At 43.1% G+C, this 23,008-nt stretch overlaps 1 long non-coding RNA gene across 1 annotated transcript in view; it reads left to right on the top strand.

Moving 5' to 3' along the window:
• The first annotated feature begins 2,194 nt into the window (after positions 1-2,194).
• The window catches only part of LOC121286728, a 35,067-nt gene continuing 14,253 nt past the window's right edge, over positions 2,195-23,008 (top strand). The window contains exon 1 of the long non-coding RNA XR_005945037.1: positions 2,195-2,690. This is a non-coding gene — a long non-coding RNA (uncharacterized LOC121286728). The remainder of the gene's footprint in view (positions 2,691-23,008) is intronic.

The following is a 23,008-nucleotide window of genomic DNA, read 5'->3' as shown; positions in this document are numbered from 1 at the left end:
CAGCACAGTGAAGTGTCGGCTGTGCAAATATTGATGGAGCTTTTTTACTTCACACACGATAAATAAGCAAAAAAGCAAAATACTGCGGATACTGGAAATCTGAAACAAAAACAAAAATTACTGGAAAATCTCAGCAGGTCTGACAGCATCTGTGGAGAGAAAGACAGAGTCAATGTTTCGAGTCCATATGACTCTTCTTCAGAACTAAAGAGAAGTAGAAATGTGGTGAGATATATACTGTTTAAGGGGGGATGGGACAGGTAAAGCTGGATAGAAGGCCAGTGATAGGTGGGAGCAAAGGAGAGATTACAAAAGATGTCATAAACAAAAGGTGGCAGGGGTGTTGATGGTGGTGATACTGGCTAAAGGAGGTGCTGCTAATGGTGACATTAAGAGTAGAAAGCAGGATGGGCAAGTGACAGTTGGCCCTCGAGGGGGTGGGGTGGGGAAAGGGGATGGTGTGGGAGAAAAGATCGAAAAAGGTGGGGATAAAACAATGAATGGAAATACATTTTACAAATAATAATAGAAATAGGTGGGAAAAAATATATATATAAAAATTAAAAGATAAATATTTGAAAAAAGGGATCAAAAAGGGGTGAGGATGGAGGAGAGAGTTCATGATCTGAAGCTGTTGAACTCAATGTTAAGTCCGGAAGGCTGTAAAGTGCCTAGTCGGAAGATGAGGTGCTGTTCCTCTAGTTTGCATTGAGCTTCACTGGAACATTGCAGCAGTGTGGGCATGACAGCAGGGTGTGTGTTGAAATGGCAAGCGACAGGGAGGTCTGGGTCATGATTATGGGCAGACCGAAGGTGTTCCACAGTCTGCATTTGGTCTCTCCAATGTAGAGATCACATTGGGAGCAGTGAATGCAGTAGACCAAGTTGAGGGAAATGCAAGCAAAGCGCTGCTTCAATTGAAAGGAATGTTTGGGCCCTTGGACAGTGAGGAGGGGGAAAGAAAAGAGGCAGGTGTTGCACCTTCTGCGATTGCATGGGAAGGTGTCATGGGGGGGATTAAGGTGTAGGGGCTGATGGACGAGTGGACCAGGGTGTCCCGGAGGCAACAGTCCCTGTGGAATGCCGCCAGGGGGTTGAACGGAAGATGTGTTTGGTGGTGGAGAAGTTACCCATTTTGAGTGTTGGAAAGTTCCATGATTTTTCCTTCCAGTGCCTCTTTTGTCTCAATCAACTGATTCCTCAGTTCTCCTGTCTCCCTTTTGTATCTTTTGTTTTCCTCTTGGAACATTGAACACTGTTGGGTTTTTTCTTCCAATTGTTTCTTCAGTTGGTTCAGAGTGACACTGTATTTGTTTAGCTTCTTTTCATGATTTCCCTGTGGAACTAACTCTGACCTAAGGGATCCTTGCTTCCTGTGAAGGTCTTTCGGTTCTTCCACCTCATTCCAAAAGACACCACCATATTCTCTTCTCAACTCAGGATTTCTTCTTGCTCGGACTTGAAATATTTCTGACCAGTTTAGTTTGATTTCTTTCAACCGGTCACAGCCCAGGAGACTAGTTCCTTCTCCTGATACAACAATTACTGGCAGCTGACCTGTCTGTTGCCTGTATGATACAGGTACAGAGGCGATGCTTTTCGCCTGTGTGGCTTCTCCTGTGTATGTTTTTAACTGAGCAGCAGTTTTCTCCAAACTTAATGGCTGGGTACCTTCTCTGAAGAATTTAAAGATGTGTTCTCCCACTACTGTGGTTGACTCTCCTGTGTCCACCTCCATGGGCAGAGGCTTTCCATTTACTTGATGTGTAATAGTGACTGGTTCAGTTTTCCTGGCCTTCAGATTGTGTAGGGAATAAACGTCAGCCTCACTAGCTTCTGACCCATCTATATTGTGCACTTCATTTAACTAATCTTGATGTCTGAATGGCTGTCTTGATTTCATTCTGCACTGTTCAATAACATGCCCTTTTTTGTGGCAATAGTGTCATTCTGCCTCTTTAAATCTACAGATTTTGGGTACATGAATCCCCCATAACGATACCACTTTAACTTCTGGATTACTGGTGAGCCACTTCCAGTATTTCTTTTTATTTTACGAGCAGTAAGGGCTGTGCCCCACTTCGTGGTAGCCTCCCTGATCTTTGCAACACACCTGGTGGCAGGTTCCCACCCTAGCTGCAAAACAGTGCCGTGTTGCACACTCTACAAAGCCTGCGAGTCCCGCTCAGCACTCTTCATTGCTAGTGCTATCTCCATGGCACGCTTCAGGTCTATCTCAACTTCTGCAAGTAAATGGCGCTGAATGGCATCATAGTTTATGCCACAAACCAAAGGATCTCGCAATATGACGTTTAAAGTATCACCAAAGTCACAGTGCCCTGTTAGCTGTTTTAACTTTGCAATGTACATTGAGGTTGACTCACCGGGGGCCCTTATTTGAAAGTTAAACTTGAATCTTTGCATGATCACAGAGGGTTTAGGCTGATAATGTCCTTTCATGAGGTCTACTAGCTCGGTGAAGGATCTGGAATTTGCCGCATTTGGACCCATCTATCTACGGATTAGGGTATAGGTTTTGCTCCCGCAGACACTTAAGAGAATTTCCTTCTGTTTTTCCTCCAACATTATTTTGTTAGTTACAAAGTAGAAACCTAATCGACAAATGTATTGACTCCAGTCTTCGACGGATGAATCGTAGGCGTCAACTCTACTGAAGAGTGACATTGCTGGTGAGTATACTTCTTTTCTTTCTTCCCTTAAAATATCAGAATATTCACAGTCATGAGGTGATGTGCTGCGTCGGCGCAATTTAGCCTCGTCGCCAGTTGTAATAAATTTGGAATGCAGGGCTGGTTTCTTGTAAGAAACAGTAAACTTTATTTACAGACTCCTAGTGAGAGTACACGCTCGTTCCCAGACCAAGGCTAAAAAGCTCCGCCCCTAAGATTCCCTGTGCTTAGGGCTGATTCGTCAATTCAGTCACAAAATCCCTATAACAGTAAGAAATGATTTAACTTATAATTATTACACTAGACTACTGCAATAATGGTCAAAGTGGATGGAGGAAAATTTAACACTGAGACAGAAGCTCCCAGCAGACAAGGAATTGAAAGGATAAAGGGAATTGAAGGTCCAATAGGCCCCTACTAATCTGTCTCCTTCCATTAGCTGCTGCATCTAGTAGTCCTGAGGGTAGATGGGAGAAAAATAGGTCATGAACCTAGTTGTTATGTCTCGGGCAGTGCATACGTTTTAGCAGATGGGTGGTGGAAGAGTAGGAGGTGACAGACCCTGAGGGATAAAGATTGGCCAGGACACCAGGGAGCATCCCTTTCCTCTTCAAATAGTGCCTTGGGATCTTTTACATCTTTACATCTCATCCAGAAGATGGAATGTCCAACAATGCAGTGTTCTCTCTCAGTACTGAATTGTCAGCCTGGTTTATCCACTCAAGTCTTTGAAGTGGGAGTCAAACCCATGATCTCTGACTCATGATGGCTGTTTGGGTGAATTAGTAAAGATTTCTAGTCCCTATAGAACGGCATTTCAGCAAAGGACAGAGCCATCAGGGGAGGAAAGAAGGCAAAGAGAATGGCTTTGAGAAGGAACAGATTGTGAACAGAGCACATAGGCTGCTCCCATTCACTGCTCCCCGAGGCATGTAATTCCTGTTCAATCATCTTCAAATCTCAGGAACCCTACTGCGTTTGGGATTGCACAGACTGAAGACTAGACACAAACTCACAGAGCGAGAGAGAGAGAGAGTGTGTCACTCAAGACAGCACTCTTTAACCTGCAAGAATAAAAGTTAGAAGATTCTTTCAGTTTAAGACCTGCAACTGTTTACATGCCTTCCTTAAAAATAACCCAACCCATTTTGGAAAGGGATTTGTGATCTGTCTCATTCTCTTTGATCTTCAGGACCAGTCCTAACACTTTCCCCATTTCACAACAACAATAACAACAACTTGCATTTCTGCCAAGCCTTTAGCTCAGAAAAATATCCCAAGGCAATTCACAGAGGTGTAATCAGAAAAACTGGCAGCTCTCCCAATTGTCAGCCTCTTTCAGCAGAATCCTGGGGAGACTAGGATTGGGGCTGGTGATAATGTAAAACATGGAGAAACTTGAGAGAGGGGCTGGGGGGAAAGACCCAGAGACAGAGTCTGAAACTCAGCCCAGCATTCATTTTGATCCCAGCCTTAACAACAACTCTGATCTCAGTAATACACCTAACCCAAACACTAACACAAAAACTTCTTTTAATCTTGACACAAATATTAACAATCCTCTTAAACCACAGACCAATCCTAACATTAAAACTAACCTTAACACTAATAGTAATGCTAAACCTTGCACTATTTTATTCCTAACACTAATCCTAAATTTATAACACCAACACTAACTGTAACACTAACACACCTTTAGCATTAACAGTAGTGCTAACCCCAGCATTAACACTAACATTCTGCTATCCTTAATACTAACACCAACAATAATGTTATCACCCACTCTAACGCCAGTACTAACACTAACATTAATCTACTAACATTAATACTAACAAAACATCAAAACTAACCTTAAAATTAACATTAAAGCTAACATTAACAATAAAGTTAAATACAGCACAATCAATAGTATTACCACTAACCCCACAACTTATATTAATAAAAGCCATTAAGGCTAGCTATAACACTAAAGCTAACATTAACAAGGGCATTGACATTAGCATTACTAGAAAAGCTTGGATTTATATAGCGCTTTTCAGAACAACCGGACATCCCAAAGTACTTTACAAATAATGAGGTGTAGTCACCGTTGTCATGTAGGAAATGCAGCAGTCAATTTGCACACAACAAGCTCCCACAAACAACAAAGTGATAATGACCAAATCACCTGTTTTTTATGTTGATTGAGGGATAAATATTGACCTGAACAACAAGGATAACTCCTTGCTATTCTTCAAAATAGTATTGTGTGATATTTCCATCCATCCAAGCAGGCATATTGGGCTTCGGTTTAACATCGCATCCAAAAGGCAGTACTACAAAGCACAATGCTCCCTCAGCACTGCACTGGAGTGTCAGTCTTGAATTTGTGCTCAAACTCTGGAGTGGGACTTGAATGCAGAACCTTGTGATTCAGAAGTAAAAGGGCTCCCAACTGAGCCACTACTGACACACTTACAAACCTTAACATGAGCTCCAACCAAAGTACCAACACTACTATTAATTTTATCACAAATGCAAACAGTTAGAGGTAATGTTAACACTAACCTTAACACTAATACTATTCCCAACAATAACATTAACCTTAACACTAACAGTAACACTAACACTGACATTAACAATATCACTAAATACTTTTATTAGCACTAATCTTAGACAAACCCTAACACTACTACTAGAGTACAGCTAACACTAACACTACCCTAACCTCAGTACTAACCCTGACAATAATACTGACGTTAACAGTGTCACGAACAGCCCCACTAGCTCCGACACTAACACTAATCATCTGACTAGCAGTAACATTAACATGAACAAAAAGCTTGCATTAGCACAAACACTGACATTGCTAGTCAGTTGTGTGTATTATGAGGAGGTGGTTGTGAAGGTTACTGCCAAGTGGCACACAGCCAACTCCCTCCCTTCCTCCTCCCCTGTCCTGGCTGTGTTCCAGCTGTGTACAGGTGTGTTCCTTTTGCCGCCATCCATCCAGCTTCACCTGTGAGCAGTGGCGGGAATGATTCCAAACATTGAACACAAAGGTGCATATCTCGTAAATGAGGTCACTTGAGGCTCAGGTACTGCATCATTTTATAAAAAGTGATAGGATTATAGAGCGGTACAGCCCCTTGATAGAGCAGTACACTGCTTACTGATAACACAGCCCCTCTATTGAGCAATACACACACTACAGAAAACACAGCCCCTCTATAGAACAATACATAGATTACAGATAACACAGCCCCTCTATAGAGCACTACACAGACTACAGAGCACAGCCCCTCTATAGAGCAGTGCACAGACTACAGATAACACAGCCCCTTCATAGAGAAATATACGGACTACAGATAACACAGCCTCTCTATAGAGCAATACACAAACTACAGATGACACAGCCCCTGTATAGAGCCGTACACAGACTACAGGTAACACAGCCCTTCCATAGAGCAGTACACAGACTACAGATAACACATTCCCTGTATAGAGCAGTACACAGACTATAGGTAACACAGTCCCTGTATTGAGCAATACACAGACTACAGATAACACAGTCCCTGTATAGAGCAATACACAGACTACAGATAACACAGCCCCTCTATAGACCAGTACATAGACTACAGATAACACAGCCAATCAACTACTCTCAAATTACCCCAATAGCACCAAAACCTGCAGGACATAAAGCACACCAAATCATAAACTAATGCACCCCAAGAAATAATGTGTTGTTTCTTATGTCAACTCATGCTGTAGGTATTATATCCTTATAATAATTTTATAATATTGTGAACTCATTCAGTGTAATATTCTGCATTTTTAAAATTTCTGTTACAAACAATTTATATGAATGAAGGAGTTGATTGTTGATCCAGCAGCGTGTGGGAACAGCATCTCATTCCTGAATCACCAGCTCAGAACTCCCTAACTCCACTCCACCACTCCCACTAGACTCCTCAGCTGCTCCACTGGTCAGCAGTAATCCTAGATGGAGGATGGTGGTAGGGAAGCTGTTCACTGGTTGTTAATGCTGTGAAAGGGGCAGCTCGTCGGGTGAAAGGTCAGAGCAAAGTGTCATTCAGCGGTCAGTTCTGAAACATTTAACAGTGTAAGTAAACATCGATACAGATACAGTGTCAGCCCAGAGTATATTGTGTGTGCTGTGTTCAGTTAAAGACAGGGTCACACCAGTCCTGCCTTGGCCCCACAGCATGGCCTGCCAATTAGCACCACTGGAACCAGAAGAGACCATTCAGCCCCTCCAGCCTGTTCTACCATTCAATTAGAAAATTAAATGAGATGAATGACCAGATAATCTGTGTTGGTGATATTAGTTGAGGGATAAATATTGGCTAGAAAGTAACTACAGTAACATGATGGGAGTGTCACTGGGAAGAGTGGCATTTATTGCCCATCCCTAGTTAACCTTGAGAAGGTGCTGGTGAGCTGTCTTCTTGAACCACTGTGGTCTGTATGGTGATGGTCCTCCCATAGTATTGTTGGGTTAGAAGTTCCATGACTTTGACCCAGCTACCATGAAGGAATGGCACTTCTAAGGCAAGATAGCGTGTGACTCGGAGGTGATCGTGTTCCTGACGTGGCCATAGCCGCTTCTGTTGAATTCACCACCCGACATCCTTTTTATTTATACCTGAATTGCTTATTTTAGTTTGAAGCTGGGTTGATAAGATCGGGGGTGTGGCCTGAAAGTTCCCTCAGAAACAGAGTCTAGAGCGGGAAGAAAATCCCAGAGAGATTTAGAAGGGATTTATCTGGCCGAAACCAACCCAAAATGCAACAAACGAACACAATCCCGCGCTGCGAAATGAATGGAGAGGTGCTCACTGGGTTCAGCTCTCTGAATCCCCAATTAATTTAATCCCCATTAAAAAGATCAAGGCTTCATCGGTTTGACTTTTGACCCGGTAATCTCTCTCTCTTTCTTAAAAATGAGCCAGCTCCCTGTGTTTCAATGAGTCTGTGATCTATCTCACTCTTTAAATTTGCCAATTTCCCAGCCGTGACAGCCCCAGTTAAATACAAGGAACAGGAATGGTGTATCGTAAAGGATAGTACAGCCTTTAAAACTCCCTTTGGCCATCTTGTTCCTGCTGGTTGTAAAGCGCACTCCCTGCTTATTCTCTGTTTTCATACACGATTCTCCGTTTATCTCAGCAGACTGCTCAGTGTTAAATGTGCTTGGTTTATCTCCATCTCTCCCTGAACTGGCTGGATAGACGGGGGCGAGAGAGAGAGATACCAGCTTCCCTCAGATGGGACAGGGAAATCGCATCCCCATTCATTCCGACACTCGAAGTGGGGAATCACTGATAACAGTTCAGCTCTGTCCTTAACCCCGGCAATAAATCCCGCAGGAGACATAGCAAGTTCCTTTCAATAAAAGAGCTCATTTTAAATGGAAACATTTGATCTTTGGGCCCATAGGCATTGCAAGCCCTTATTTTTTGCACAATCTGGTAGTTTGAGATTGTGACAGACCCCAATAAATGCAGTTGTGTTGGAGGTGGCGATGTGCGGCTCCTCTGTCACTCTGCATTCATGTATCACATTCTGCTCTGTTACAGTGGTTGCCATGGCCACCGGGTGGCGACGCTTGTTCATGAGAGTCTGGAGGAAGCTCTTGTCAATCCAGAGCTCTGTACACGCGGTGTTGCTGGGTGGAGGGGGAGGGAGCTGCGTTCATGTGTGGAGCTTTCCTGGGTTCAGATCTGAAACTTCACTGGGTTAATGTATAAAACTCCTCAGGTCGATGTCTGCTTGGAGGAGCCCTGCTGATCCAGTGTCTGTGTAGCTGACACCAGCTCCACTCTGCTCAGTGTCTGTTATTTCCTCTTTTTATTCTTATTATTTTCAATAGTTTTGTGAAGTGTTAGTTTGTGAAAGTTAATTACACAACGCTAAGAGGCATTTGTCATTCTGATTACATTAGTGGAAAACGATCTCAGACTGTCAGGTGCAAAATATGGCAGTGGAGGCTGGGAATTGTAGTTCACAGACCAGCTGTCAGTCAACATGTCAGACGCAGCAAAAACAGAATTACCTGGAAAAACTCAGCAGGTCTGGCAGCATCGGCGGAGAAGAAAAGAGTTGACGTTTCGAGTCCTCATGACCCTTCGACAGAACTTGAGTTCGAGTCCAAGAAAGAGTTGAAATATAAGCTGGTTTAGGGTGTGTGTGTGGGGGGCGGAGAGATAGAGAGAGAGAGAGAGAGGTGGAGGGGGGGAGGGGTGTGGTTGTAGGGACAAACAAGCAGTGATAGAAAACAAAAACAGAATTACCTGGAAAAACTCAGCAGGTCTGGCAGCATCGGCGGAGAAGAAAAGAGTTGACGTTTCGAGTCCTCATGACCCTTCGACAGAACTGTTCTGTCGAAGGGTCATGAGGACTCGAAACGTCAACTCTTTTCTTCTCCGCCGATGCTGCCAGACCTGCTGAGTTTTTCCAGGTAATTCTGTTTTTGTTTTGGATTTCCAGCATCCGCAGTTTTTTTGTTTTTATATTTTAAGCAGTGATAGAAGCCGATCATCAAAAGATGTCAACAACAATAGTACAATAGAACACATAGGTGTTAAAGTTAAAGTTGGTGATATTATCTAAACGAATGTGCTAATTAAGAATGGATGGTAGGGCACTCAAGGTATAGCTCTAGTGGGGTTTTTTTTAAAAATAATGGAAATAGGTGGGAAAAGGAAAATCTTTATAATTTATTGGAAAAAAAAGGAAGGGGGAAACAGAAAGGGGGTGGGGATGGGGGAGGGAGCTCACGACCTAAAGTTGTTGAATTCAATATTCAGTCGGAAGGCTGTAAAGTGCCTAGTCGGAAGATGAGGTGTTGTTCCTCCAGTTTGCGTTGGGCTTCACTGGAACAATGCAGCAAGCCAAGGACAGACATGTGGGCAAGAGAGCAGGGTGGAGTGTTAAAATGGCAAGCGACAGGGAGGTTTGGGTCATTCTTGCGGACAGTCGAAGGGTCATGAGGACTCGAAACGTCAACTCTTTTCTTCTCCGCCGATGCTGCCAGACCTGCTGAGTTTTTCCAGGTAATTCTGTTTTTGTTTTGGATTTCCAACATCCGCAGTTTTTTTGTTTTTATAACATGTCAGACACAACCTTCAGATTGGATAAAAGCAAAAAACTGCGGATGCTGGAAATCCAAAACAAAAATAAAAATACCTGGAAAAACTCAGCAGGTCTGGCAGCATCAAGGAAAGGAACACAGTTAACCTTTCGAGTCCATATGACTCTTCAACAGAACAAAGGAAAAATAGAAAGGAGGTGAAATATAAGCTGGTTTGGGGGGGGGGTGTGGTTTGTGGGACAGGTAGAGTTGGATAGAGGGCCAGTGTTAGATGGAGATAACCAAAAGATGTAATAGACAAAAGGACAAAGAGGTGTTGAAGGTGGTGATATTATCTAAGGAATGTGCTAATAGGTGACATTAAAGGTAGAAAGCAGCACGAGCAAGGTACAGATAGCCCTAGTGGGGGTGGGGTGAAGGGAAGGGATCGAAATAGGCTAAAAGGTAGAGATAAAACAATGGATGGAAATACATTTAAAAATAATGGAAATAGGTGGGGAAAAAAAATCTATATAAATTATTGGGGAAAAGGGGGGGGGGGATTGGAAAGGGGCTGGGGATGGAGGAGACAGTTCATGATCTAAAATTGTTGAACTCAATATTCAGTCCAGAAGGCTGTAAAATGCCTAGTTGGAAGAGGAGGTGCTGTTCCTCCAGTTTGTGTTGAGCTTCACTGGAACAATGCAGCAGGCCAATGACGGACATGTGGGCATGAGAGCAGGGTGGTGTGTTGAAATGGCAAGCGACAGGGAGGTCTGGGTCATGCTTGTGGACAGACCGAAGGTGTTCCGTAAAGCGGTCACCCAGTCTGCGTTTGGTCTCTCCAATGTAGAGGAAACCACATTGGGAGCAACGAATGCAATAGACTAAATTGAGGGAAGTGCAAGTGAAATGCTGCTTCACTTGAAAGGAGTGTTTGGGCCCTTGGACGGTGAGGAGAGGGGAAGTAAAGGGGCAGGTGTTGCACCTTCTGCGGTTGCATGGGAAGGTGCCGTGGGAGGGGGTTGAGGTGTAGGGGGTGATGGAAGAGTGGACCAGGGTGTCCCGGAGGGAACAATCCCTGCAGAATGCCACCAGGGAGGGTGAAGGGAAGATGTGTTTGGTGCTGGAGTAGGCGGAAATGGCGGAGGATGATCCTTTGAATGCGGGGTGATAAGTCAGGACAAGGGGGACCCTATCATGGTTCTGGGAGGGAGAGGAAGGTGTGAGGGCGGATGCGTGAGAGATGGGCTGGACACGGTTGAGGGCCCTGTCAACGACCATGGGTGGAAAACCTTGGTTAAGGAAGAAGGAAGACATGTCAGAGGAACTGTTTTTGAAAGAGACATCATCAGAACAGATGCGACGGAGGCGAAGGAACTGAGAGAATGGGATGGAGTCCTTACAGGAAGCGGGGTGTGAGGAACTGTAGTCGAGGTAGCTGTGGGAGTCGGTAGGCTTGTAATGAATATTTTTGGACTGTCTATCACCAGATATTGAGACAGGGAGGTCAAGGAAGGGAAGTGTCAGAGATGGACCATGTGAAAATGATGGAGGGGTGGAAATTGGAAGCAAAATTAATACATTTTCCCTGGTCCAGACAAGAGCATGAAGCAGCACCGAAGCAATCATCGATGTACCAGAGAAAGAGTTGTGGGAGGGGGCCGGATTAGGACTGGAACAAGGAATGTTCCAAGTATCCCATAAAGAGACAGGCATAACTGGGGCCCATGCGGGTACACATAGCCAAACCTTTTATTTGGAGGAAGTGAGAGGAGTTTAAGGAGAAATTATTCAGTGTGAGAACAAGTTCAACCAGACGGAGGAGAGTAGTGGTGGATGGGGATTGTTCGGGCCTCTGTTTGAGGAAGAAGCGGAGAGCCCTCAGACCATCCTGGTGGGGGATGAAGGTGTAGAGGGATTGGACGTCCATGGTGAAGAGGAGGTGGCTGGGGCCAGGGAACTGGAAATTGTTGATATGATGTAGGATGTCAGAGGAATCACGGATATAGGTGGGAAGGAACTGGACTGGGGAAGAGATAATGGAGTCAAGATAGCAAGAAATGAGTTCCGTGGGGCAGGCATAGGCTGACACGATCGGTCTGCCGGGACAGTCCAGTTTGTGGATTTTGGGTAGGAGGTAGAAGCGGGCTGTCCGAAGTTGGGAGACTATGACATTGGAAGCTGTGGAAGGAAGATCTCCAGAAGAGATGAGGTCAGTAACAGTCCTGGAAACAATGGTTTGATGTTCAGTGGTGGGGTCATGGTCCAGGGAGAGGTAGGAGGAAGTGTCTGCGAGTTGACGCTCAGCCTCCGCGAGGTAGAGGTCAGTGCGCCAGACAACAACAGCACCACCCTTGTCAGCAGGTTTGATGACAATGTCAGGGTTGGACCTGAGAGAACGGAGTGCAGCAAGTTCAGAGAGAGACAGGTTTGATTGGGTGAGAGGAGCAGAGAAATTGAGACGACTAATGTCACGCCGACAGTTCTCAATGAAAAGATCAAGAGAAGGTAAGAATCCAGAGGGAGGGGTCCAGGTGGTGGGAGAATATTGGAGGTGGGTAAAAGGATCCGTTGAACGGGTAGAGGACTCCTGCCCAAAGAAGTGAGCATGGAGACAAAGGCGGTGGAAGAAGAGTTCAGCATTGTGCCGAGCCCAAAATTCCTTGAGATGAGGGCACAAGGGTATGAAACTAAGTCCTTTGCTGAGCACTGAACGTTCAGCATCGGAGAGGGGAAGGTCAGTAGGTATAGTGAATACATGGCCGGGGCTGAGATTGGAAGACGGGATGGGGACAGAGGGATGGTCAGGGGTGGAGGGTCCTGGATGGGCATTGGTGTCGATGAGTTGTTGGAGCTTGCGTTCCTTTGCACTGGAAAGAAAGAGACAAAGTTTCTTGTTGAGGCGTCGGATGAGACGAAGAATAAAATAAAACTGGAGCATGCGCAGCTTAGAAATAGGGTGCAGCGGTGCTGCTGAAGGGAGAGGTCGAGTGTGTTTATATGGCGGCGCATGGCACTGAGTGTGGATCTCAGAATGCTCATTGGATACGTTCCTGCATGTGAGATAAAAGCAGCTAACTACATCATGGGCATTTGGGGCTGTCCAAGTGATGGGAATGTTTACCTCTTCCATTTCTGCTTCTGGTCCTCTTACCTTATTCTCTCCTTCAGTCCTCCCAGGCAACCTTAAACTGCTCAAGAGAGAGGGAGGGTAGAGAGAAGGAGGAACGAGAGGGAGCGAGGGAGAGAGGGGGGAGGAAGAGAGATAGTGAAGGAGAGAGAAGGAAATAAAGGAGAGAAATAGAGTGTTGGATTCTGGTCACTAGTTTAGTTGAACTAATGGATCCGAGTTGCACACTTGTTTCAGGATGACTGAGTTGGTACCATAGAGATAGCAGTTCAGCAGACAGGTCTTATGTAGAACACATGCTATTTATTTAACAATCGAACTCAGCAGCTACACTTGTGTGCTTACAACTGAAACCCTGTCTCTACATTACAGACTGTTATCCTAGACTACTCACTACTCACTACAGAGTATTTATTACTGACTACTAAGGAAGCCTGCGCTACTCTGTCTTTGGATAATAAGATCATGTGATCTTCCAATATAACATTCTTCTTAAAAGTATATTACACGTCAGTTTACTACATTCTTCCCCGTTTACTCAGAAATATATTTTACAGTTACAATTACAATTCACAGGTAAATAATTTACAAATTCAGTCTTTCTGGAGGTTTCCTTGCGTGTGTAGAATGTCTCAGCTCTATAGCTTCAGATGTTTCGTCAGGAACCTGCTTTTTTGGTGTTTTCCGAACAGAAGGAGAAGTTGATGCAGTCGTGAACACTGGGAGAATCATCTCCTGATACTTTGTTTCTCTCCTCCTTAAATGATCTATATGTCTCCGTATGACTCGGTCTTCCACTTTCAAGTGGTAGGAAAGAGGTCCAGTGACTGCACTTATTTCACCTGATAACCACTTAGGTCCTTCAGCAAGATTTTTCACATATACCTTCTCTTCTATGCTAAACTTTCTGTCATGACTATGCCAATCATGCACAATTTTCTGGCTTCCCTGACTCCTTTCCACCTTCCCCCATAAATTTGGCATTATTAAGCTCAATCTTGTCCTGAGACGGCGTTTCATCAACAATTCCGCAGGTGTGACAACTGTTGTCATGTAAGGGGTGGTCCTATAATGGAAAAGAAAACATGCTAACTTGGTGCTATGGAGTCTCCAGTTAATTTCTTCATAAAATTTTTGAATGTTTCAACTGCTCGCTCGGCCAGTTCATTCGAAGGAGGGTGGTACGGTGAAGGTTTTACATGAATAACACCGTTGAGATAAACTATTGAAACTCAGCGCTCGTATATACCATGCCATTGTCTGATACAACCACTTTTGAAAGTCCATTGATGGCAAAACTTTGTCGTAGCTTGTCAATTGTAGTAGAAGATGTTGGTGATTTTACTTCATATACATCCATCCATTTTGAGTGAGCATTAACAATAATGAGAAACATTGTTCCCCTAAAAAGTCCCACATAGTCAATGTGTAATCGCACCCGTGGCCTTCCTGGCCACTCCCATGAGTGTAACAGAGCAGTTGGAGATAACTTTTGCACTTGCTGACACTGCATACAACTTCTCACTAAGCTCTCTATTTCTCCATCCATTCCAGGCCACCATACATAGCTGCGTGCTATGGTCTTCATCCAGGGAATATCTGGATGTGCACTATGTAATTCAGTTAACAAAGGCTTTCATCTTTTTGGAGGAACAATCATTCCAGCTTTCCACAGTAAACTGCCATCCTGGCTGGTTATCTCATATCTTCTGTGAAAATATGGTTTTATTTCATCAGATATCTGCTTTTGTGACCAGCCATGAAGAACTTGTTCTTGCACTTTGGATAAGACTGGGTCTCAACTTATCCAATCTCTGATCTGTCTCACACATACTGGTGATGGATCTAAGTTCAATAATAAAATCAGTTCTTGAGGAACTGGGACATCATCATCATTTTCTTTCAAAGGCAAACAACTAAGTGCATCAGCGTTTGCAATCTGATTTCCAGGCCTGTGGATGAAAGTATACTCATACACTGCCAGGATCAATGACCCTCTCTCTATTTTTGCTGAGGCTAAAGGTGGTATAACGTTGTCTTCGCTGAACAATACCAGCAATGGCTTATGGTCTGAAACGATAGTAAAATGATGACCGTGTACATGCTGGTGAAATTCTTGACACCAAAGATGATGGACAAGCCTTCCTTTTCTATCTGTGAGTATCCCTTTTCTGCTGTGTTGAGCTTTCTTGATACATATCCAATAGGTCATTCTGAGCCATTGTCTGTTCGATGGGAGAATACTGCTCGCACTCCATAATGAGATGTGTTACATGTCATAGCTAACTCTTTTCTTTGGTCAAAATGTACTAATAGGGTGGATGCCACTGTTGTTTCACCTTTGTGAAAGCTTCTTTCTGTGGTGTTTGCCAAGGCCAACATTGGTTTTTCTTGAGTAGGTAATACAAGGTGCCAGTTCTGTCAATAAATTAGGCAAAAAGCGCCCATAGTAATTGATCATCCCCAAGAATGATTTGAGCTAAGAGATGTTCCTAGATGCTGGTGCCTCTCTGATGGCTCTCACTTTTTCTTTAACTGGGTTGAGGCCCTGTGAATCTACCTTGTGACCTAAATAGGCTACCGCTTTCGCTTGGAACATGCACTTTTCTTTTTTTAAACACACCTGTGAAAAATGTTTCAAAACTTTTTTCAGCTTTGCCAAATGCTCCTTTTCAGTGAGTCCCTGTCACCAGAATGTCATTCATATAAATCACAACGTGAGGCAATCCCTGCAGTAAATTTTCTCTTTCCTCTGGAATATGGCGCATGCAGAGGATACACCAAAAGGCAAATGGGTATATTGGTACAACCCTTTGTGTGTATTAATTGGAATAACTTCTGGGAGGCCTTCTCTAACTCCAATTGTTGATAAGCATGGCTCATATCAAGCTTCGTGTAGGTGGTCCCACCTGCTAACTTAGCATACAGGTCTTCAATTTTTGGTATAGGATGTCTGTCCAACTTAGCCATTTTATTGACAGTCAATTTGTAGTCTCCACAAATTTGAACACTCTGGTCAGGCTTAAGTACGGGGACTATTGGTTCCGCCCATTCTGAGAACTGTACAGGTCATATCACTCCCAGTTTCTCTAATCTATCCCATTTGGGTCTACCTTTTTTCCTGCATTGCATAAGGTACTGGTCTTGCCTTCATAAATCGGAGGGTAGCATCTGGGTCCACATGAATTTTTGCTTGTAGCCCTAGGATCTTCCTGAGTTCATCTTGGAAAACTGAGGCGTATTTTTGTAATAGCTCAGGTAGCCCACTGGCTCTCAGTTGGAAGATCTCAGTCCAATCCAATTTAATTTCTTTCAGTCAGTTTGGTCCAAGGAGACTTGGCCCCTCACCTGCTACCACCATCGAGGGTAATTTCACTGATTGACTTCCATACTGTACAGTAACCCTGCTTATGCCTTTGATTTTGATGTCATCTTCCATGTAAGTTTTCAATTTGGCATTCATTCCTTCCAAATTTAATTTACATTCCCCATGATTCAGGTATGCTCACCTATTTTTGTAGAAGCTTTTGTGGAAGCTCCTGTATCCACCTTCATTCTGATAGGCCTATTATTCATCCTCACTGTTACATAGACAGATTCTGTTCTTCCAACCTTTAAATTTACAATGAATAAATATTTGAATCTGCTACTTCAGGTTCTTCTTTGTTATGAATCTCAATGGGTTTTTTTCTTTTGATTGAAAGTCTGCCTGATTCTATCCTTGCAATGCCCCATGAAGTGTCAGTTTCAAAGACAGTGCAAACAATCGATTTTTTAAAACATTGTTTCATTACAAGGGTGGTTGCTTCCCCTCTGTTACCATTATCCCATGTTTTTACTGCTAAATCATTTCTTTTTATTTGTCTGCAAGCGGTAGCTACTTCCTGCTTCTCATTAGAGCTGTATATTTTCGTGTCCTTTTTGGTTGGGGCTTCCCATCCAATGTGGAGGACGGTGCCATTTTGCGCTCCCTTTTGAGTCCCTCACTGCACCATCCATAGCCAGTGCTATTTCTTGCGCCTTCTGAAAATCCAAATTTGTTTCAGACAGTAATCTCTTCTGAATTGAAACTTCATTTATACCGCACACCAAATGATCTCTAAGCATTTAATTTATAGATGTACAAAACTCGCAATATTCTGTTAACTGTTTCAGACTTGCCATATAACAAGCAAATGTCTCCTTCGAAGCTCTATTTTTTAAGCTAAATTTAAACCGTTGCATCATTACCGAGGGCTTGGGCTGGTAATGATTCTTCACCAAGTTCACTAAATCATCAAAACTTTTCGAATCCAGGGCACTGGGTGCCATTAAACTTCGGATCAAATCCATAAGTCTTACTCCCACACGTGGATAAGAGGATTGCACTCCTCTTCTCCTTCCCTGCTTAGAAAAAGAACGTGAGGTGTTCAACGTAATGAGACCAATTGTCCACTGTTGGGTCGAAAGGATCAACTCTTCCAAACTGGGCATGCTTCGAGGGGACTGCTTCAACGATTAGGACAGAAATTCAACTTACAATTACCTTGCGAGGTACAGCCTGATTTCGGATCACTTGATTTCTTTCCTTGCCTTTCCTTGCTTTTTTCACCTCGTCACTAGTTTGTTGGATCCTGGTCACTAGTTTAGACGGACTAATGGTTTGTTTCGGGATGACCGTGTTGGTACCATAGACATAGCAGTTCAGCAGACAGTTCTTAGGGAGAATGCATTCTATTTATTTACAAATTAACTCAGCAGCTACCCTTGTGTGCTTACAACTCAAAATCTGTCTCCACATCACCCTAGACTACTCACACAGACTACTGACTACAGACTACTCAGGTAGCTTGCGCTATTCTGTCATTGGATAATGTCATGTGATCTATTATAATATTCTTTTTAAAGGCATATTACACATCAGATTACCACAGAAAGGCAGGGGTAGAAGAGGGGGGGGAGAGAGAGAGAGGGAGGTCAGGGATAGATGGTGAGAGAGGGCTCGAGCAAAGGATTGGAGGCAGGCAATAGTGATGATGGAAGCTCTTGTTTATACCCATTAGTCTTAATAGAGTGTTTCTGCTATTGCTTGGGATGCTGAGATAGCCACACTTCCATTATGTTCCATTACTAACATTGAAGGAGACCAAGAGCAGGGAATTGGCGGCACAGTGTTACAGGTATCAGATTGTGACCCTCAGCTAAGACAACAACACACTAAAGTCCCATGGACGAGTTCTCTACTGACAAGGGTGATAGCAGGATTGAACCATTTCACTTATGAAGACAGATTTGAAAAATTAGAGCCATTTGCTGAGACAGGGAAGAATCAGCACAACTCTGACAAAGGCCTTCAATACAATGGAAGGTTACAACATGGTAAGTTGTGCTCTGCTGTTTTCATTAGTTGATGAGAAAGTAATAGTGAGGTTCAAATTTAAGGAGGTGGAAGTTATTGTCGTTGGTGGTGTAGAGGATATGGGGCAGAATTTTACATCTCCAGCAAGGCGGGGGCAGGGCTGTAAAATGTGGCAAGCTGTTCAAAAGTCTATTGACCTTGGCGGGTCTGTAAAATCCCACCCCATGGAGTCAGAAGCTAAGCATAGGGTCAAATAGAATTGTCAATGTTGCAAACTGACTCATTAGACAAAGAAAGTGGTTGGAATTTAGAATATTCTTTGTTTCTGACTATTGTGGAAGTAAGGAGGTTAGTTAGTTGCTTGAAAAAGATGAAGAATGTAGTTAGCAAGTGATGAAGATGGGATCAGACTAGTGGATTCTGTAGATAAAACACCAATGCAGCTTTACACAAATGCAGAATATTGCAGCTACTGGAAATCTGAAATGAAAACAGAGAATGCTGGAAATACTCAGCAGGTCTGGCAGCACCTGTGGAGAGAGAAACAAAGTTAACGTTTCAGATCCGTGACCTTTCATCTGAACTAGAAAATGTCAGCAAGTACAGAGGCAGAGAAAGGCAAGGAGAGAGGAGAATAATAAAGGGAAATCCCGTGACAGGGCGGACAGGATGGAGAGATTAAATGACAAAACAGATGATGGTGAGTTGTAAAAGTGGATAGTAATGGGACAATTAAAGAAACAATGGATACATCTCGAGGTGGTGTTGATGGGAAAACGCAGAATCGACCAATTGCTGCCATCCAAAGATAAGCAAACAAAAAATGGAAGCAGAGATTATAATTTGAGATTGTTGAACTCAGTGTTGAGTTCAGAAGGCTGCTTAATTGAAAGGTGAGGTGTATTTCTCAAGTTTAGGTTGAAATTCATTGGAACAGTGTGGGAGGCCAAGGACAGAGGTCAGAGTAGGAGTGAGGCAGAGAATTAATGTGACTTATCAGAAAAAGTGTAAGTCACTCCTGGGTGTCTGGTATTCTATATATAAAACACCAAAACTCTCTATTAGATTCTCAACCAGTAACTCACTCATGAGTATCTGTTATTCTATATATAAATCACTCGAACCCCTCGATTAGATTCCAGCCTGTAACTCATTCTCGGGTGTGTATTATTTTATGTATAAACTATTTGATTTGATTCCAGCCTATATCTCAATTTTTTGGATATAAATTATCCAAAACCATTGATTAGATTCCAGCTTTTAATTCACTCCTGAGAATACAATGGGTTCATTATTTGGAGGGGGGAGGTGAGGTGATTTTTCAATGTCTATTTTCTAAACCAACAAAGATTTAGGGAAGCTGCTTTGTACCTTTGCAATGACCTTGTGTGAAAGCAGTGAATTATGAGTTCATGTTAAAGCACCAACGTTAGAAATAGAAGTTGCATCAGATCCCGCTCTACAAGCGAGATGGCAGAGCTGAATGCATTCTGCTGACAAGTGTACTCCATTAGTCTCCATGAACTATTGCCTCAATGTCACATTTTAAAACTACTGTACTTAATTTATTTTGACAAAGACAAACCTTTTGCTCACAGAATCAACACAGATAGCAAACTCTTCAGCAGTGAAATAAAGTTTGAACAGAAATGTTTTCCCCTGAATGGGGAAGAACTAGGAACACAGGAAGTTTGAAAGCATGGCAAATAAAATTACATTTTTATAGCACTTTTTACATCCCCAGGGTGTCATAAAGCTCTTTACAGCCAATGAAATGCATTTTGAAATGTAATCACTGCTGTAAAGCTGGAAACACAGCAGCTAATTTGCACACAGCAAGATCCCATGGACAACGATGAGATAAATGACAAGATAACCTGGATTTGGAAATATTGATCGAGGAATAAATATTGGACAGGGCATTGGGGAGAACTCTCCAGCACTTCATTGAATTGTGCTATGGGAAACTTTTATGTTTCAAGAAGACAGGAGCTGTGTTTAACATCTTGTTTAATATCTTGTCTGAAAACTGAAGTATCCTTGCTGTTGCACTCCTGTCAGCCTGGATTATTTGTTTGAATCTTTGGTGTGCGCTTTGATCCAATTACTTTATGAGATTACAACCACTTGGCCAAGCTGACATTAGAGGTGAAAAGTCCCTTTATCCAACAAATCCACCTTTTTTCAAGCAATGTCAACCCTTCCCTTCCTTCTTACCATCTCTGCAACCTTCTTTCCCAAAAATATATTCAGCTGTCTGGTGAAACCATTCTGCTGGTTACTTCCAAGATCCTACCAGCAAAAGCCCACACTCTTGTACTGCAGTGAAACCTGGACTGTATATCAGTGACATACAGGAGTGCCAGAGAAATTGCATCTACAGTGCCTCCGCTGCATCCTCCAGATCCAAAGGGAGGACTGTTGAAGAAACCCTAGTGTCCTTCTTAAAACTATTTTCACAAGCATTCAAGGAAAACTCCTGCAAAATCAATTTCAATGGACTGGACACAATATCCAGATGGTTGAAAACAGTCTCCCCACCAGATCCCGCTTTTTCAACTTTCACATGGCCAGTATTCCAGGGGAGGACAAAGAAAATGCTTCAAAGACACTCTGAAGCTCTCCCTGAAGCAGGGCAGGATTGACCTTAATGACTGGGAGCAGCTTGCTACCAATTGTTCAAAATGATGACAACTTGTCCATCAAGCTGCATCACGCTTTGTGTCACAACATTTTAATGAGGCAGAGCGGCGGCAGAGGAAGAAAGAAAAGGAAACAAATCCTGCACTTCAGTTCCCACTATCTTGTGAAATGTCCTGCCCCATGTGCCCAAAGATCTGTGGGTTGAGAATTGCCCCGTTCAGTCACATGAAGACCCATGGCAGAAACTCTCAACCCTGAGTGGACGTCACCCTCGAATCGTGGGACAGCCGATGACAAAGACTGGTAACTTATTTTCTATCAAATTTTGCGAAATAGTTCGCCACGCCTAATATCTTCCACTGTGGATTGGCATCCATTTTTTATGATTACACCTCTGTGAAGCACTTTGAGTGTTTTATTTGTTAGGTCACAGAATCACAGAATTGTTACGGTGCAGAAGGAGGCCATTCGGCCCACTGTGTTTCCAAACGAGCATTATGACCCAGTGTCATTCTCCTGCCTTCTCCCTGTAATCCCTGCACATTATTTAAATAGAAACAATCATCCAATGCCCTCTTGAATGCCTTGATTGAACCTACCTCCACCGCACTTCCAGGCAGTGCATTTCAGACACAAACCACTCACTGTGTGAAGAAGTTTTTCTCACATTGCATTTGCTTCTTTTGCAAATGACTTTAAATCTGTGCCCTCCCGTTCTCGATCCTCTTATGAAAGGGAACAGTTTCTCCCTATCTACTCTATCCAGCCCCCTCATGATTTTGAACACCTCTATTAAATCTCCTCTTAGCCTTCTCCTCTCCAAGGAGAACAGTCCTAACTTCTCCAATCTATCTTCATTTCTGAAGTTTCTCATTCCTGGAACCATTTTTGTAAACCTCTTCTGCACTCTCGCTAACGTGTTCATATCCTTCCTAAAGTATGGTGCCCATAACTGTACACAATATTCCAGCTGAGGTCTAACTAATGTCCAGTACAAGTTCAGCATAACCTTCTTGCTCTTGTACTCTATGCCCTTATTAATAAAGCTTGGATACTGTATGCATTATTAACTGCTCTCTCCACCTGTCCTGCCACCTTTAAAAACTTATGCACATATACACCCAGGTCCCTCTGCCCCTGCACACCCTTTAGAGTTGAATCCCTTATTTTATATTGTCTCTCCATGTTCTTCCTACCAAAGTGAATCACCTCACATTTCTCCACATTGATCTTCATCTGCCACCTATCTTCCCACTCCACCAACTTGTCCATGTCCTTTTGAAGTTCTATACTGTCCTCCTCACAGTTTACAATGCTTCCACGTTTTGTATCATCCACAAACTTTGAAATTGTGCTCTGCACACCAAGATCTAGATCATTAATATATACCAGGAATAGCAAAGGTCCTAATACCAAACCCTGGAGAACATCACTACAAACCTTCCTCCAACCCAAAAAAATATCCATTGACCATTACTCACTGTTTCCGTTTTCTCAGCCAATTGTGTATCCATGTTGCTACAGTCCCTTTTATTTCATGAGCTACAACTTTTCTCACAAGTCTGTTGTGCAGTACTGTATTGAATGCCTTTTGGAAATCTATGTACACCACATCAACAGCATCTGCTTCCTCTTCAAAAAACTCCAGCAAGTTAGTTAAAGACGATTTTCCCTTAAGAATTCCATGCTGGCTCTTCTGAATCAGCCCACAGTTTTTCATGTGACTATTAATTCTATCCTGAGTAATTGTTTCTAGAAGCTTAATGGAGGAGAGGGAGAGGTTTAGGGAAGGAATTCCAAGTTTTGAGCCCAGGCCAGTGAAGGCACAGCCACCAATGGTGAAATGATAAAAATTGGGGATGCTCAGGGAGCCAGAATTAAAGGAAAACAGATATCGGAGGATGTGGGACTGGAGGAGATAGGGAGGGGTCATTTACAGAAGATAGTTCCAAACTTCTCCCACCCTTTGTGTCCAGAAGTATTTCTTAATTTCACTCTCAAAAGGGTTTCAGACTGTTGTTAGATTTTTAAACCATGGTCCTGGTCGTAGACTCCACAACCAACAAGAGACCTTTCTCTCTATCTACCCTATCAGTTTCCATTGTTGTCCTGAAAATTTTGATCAAGGC

This window comes from Carcharodon carcharias, chromosome 14 (assembly GCF_017639515.1).
Source record: "Carcharodon carcharias isolate sCarCar2 chromosome 14, sCarCar2.pri, whole genome shotgun sequence".
In the NCBI taxonomy this organism is placed as follows: Eukaryota; Metazoa; Chordata; class Chondrichthyes; order Lamniformes; family Lamnidae; genus Carcharodon; species Carcharodon carcharias.
This window is presented reverse-complemented; position numbering and strand designations above follow the sequence as displayed.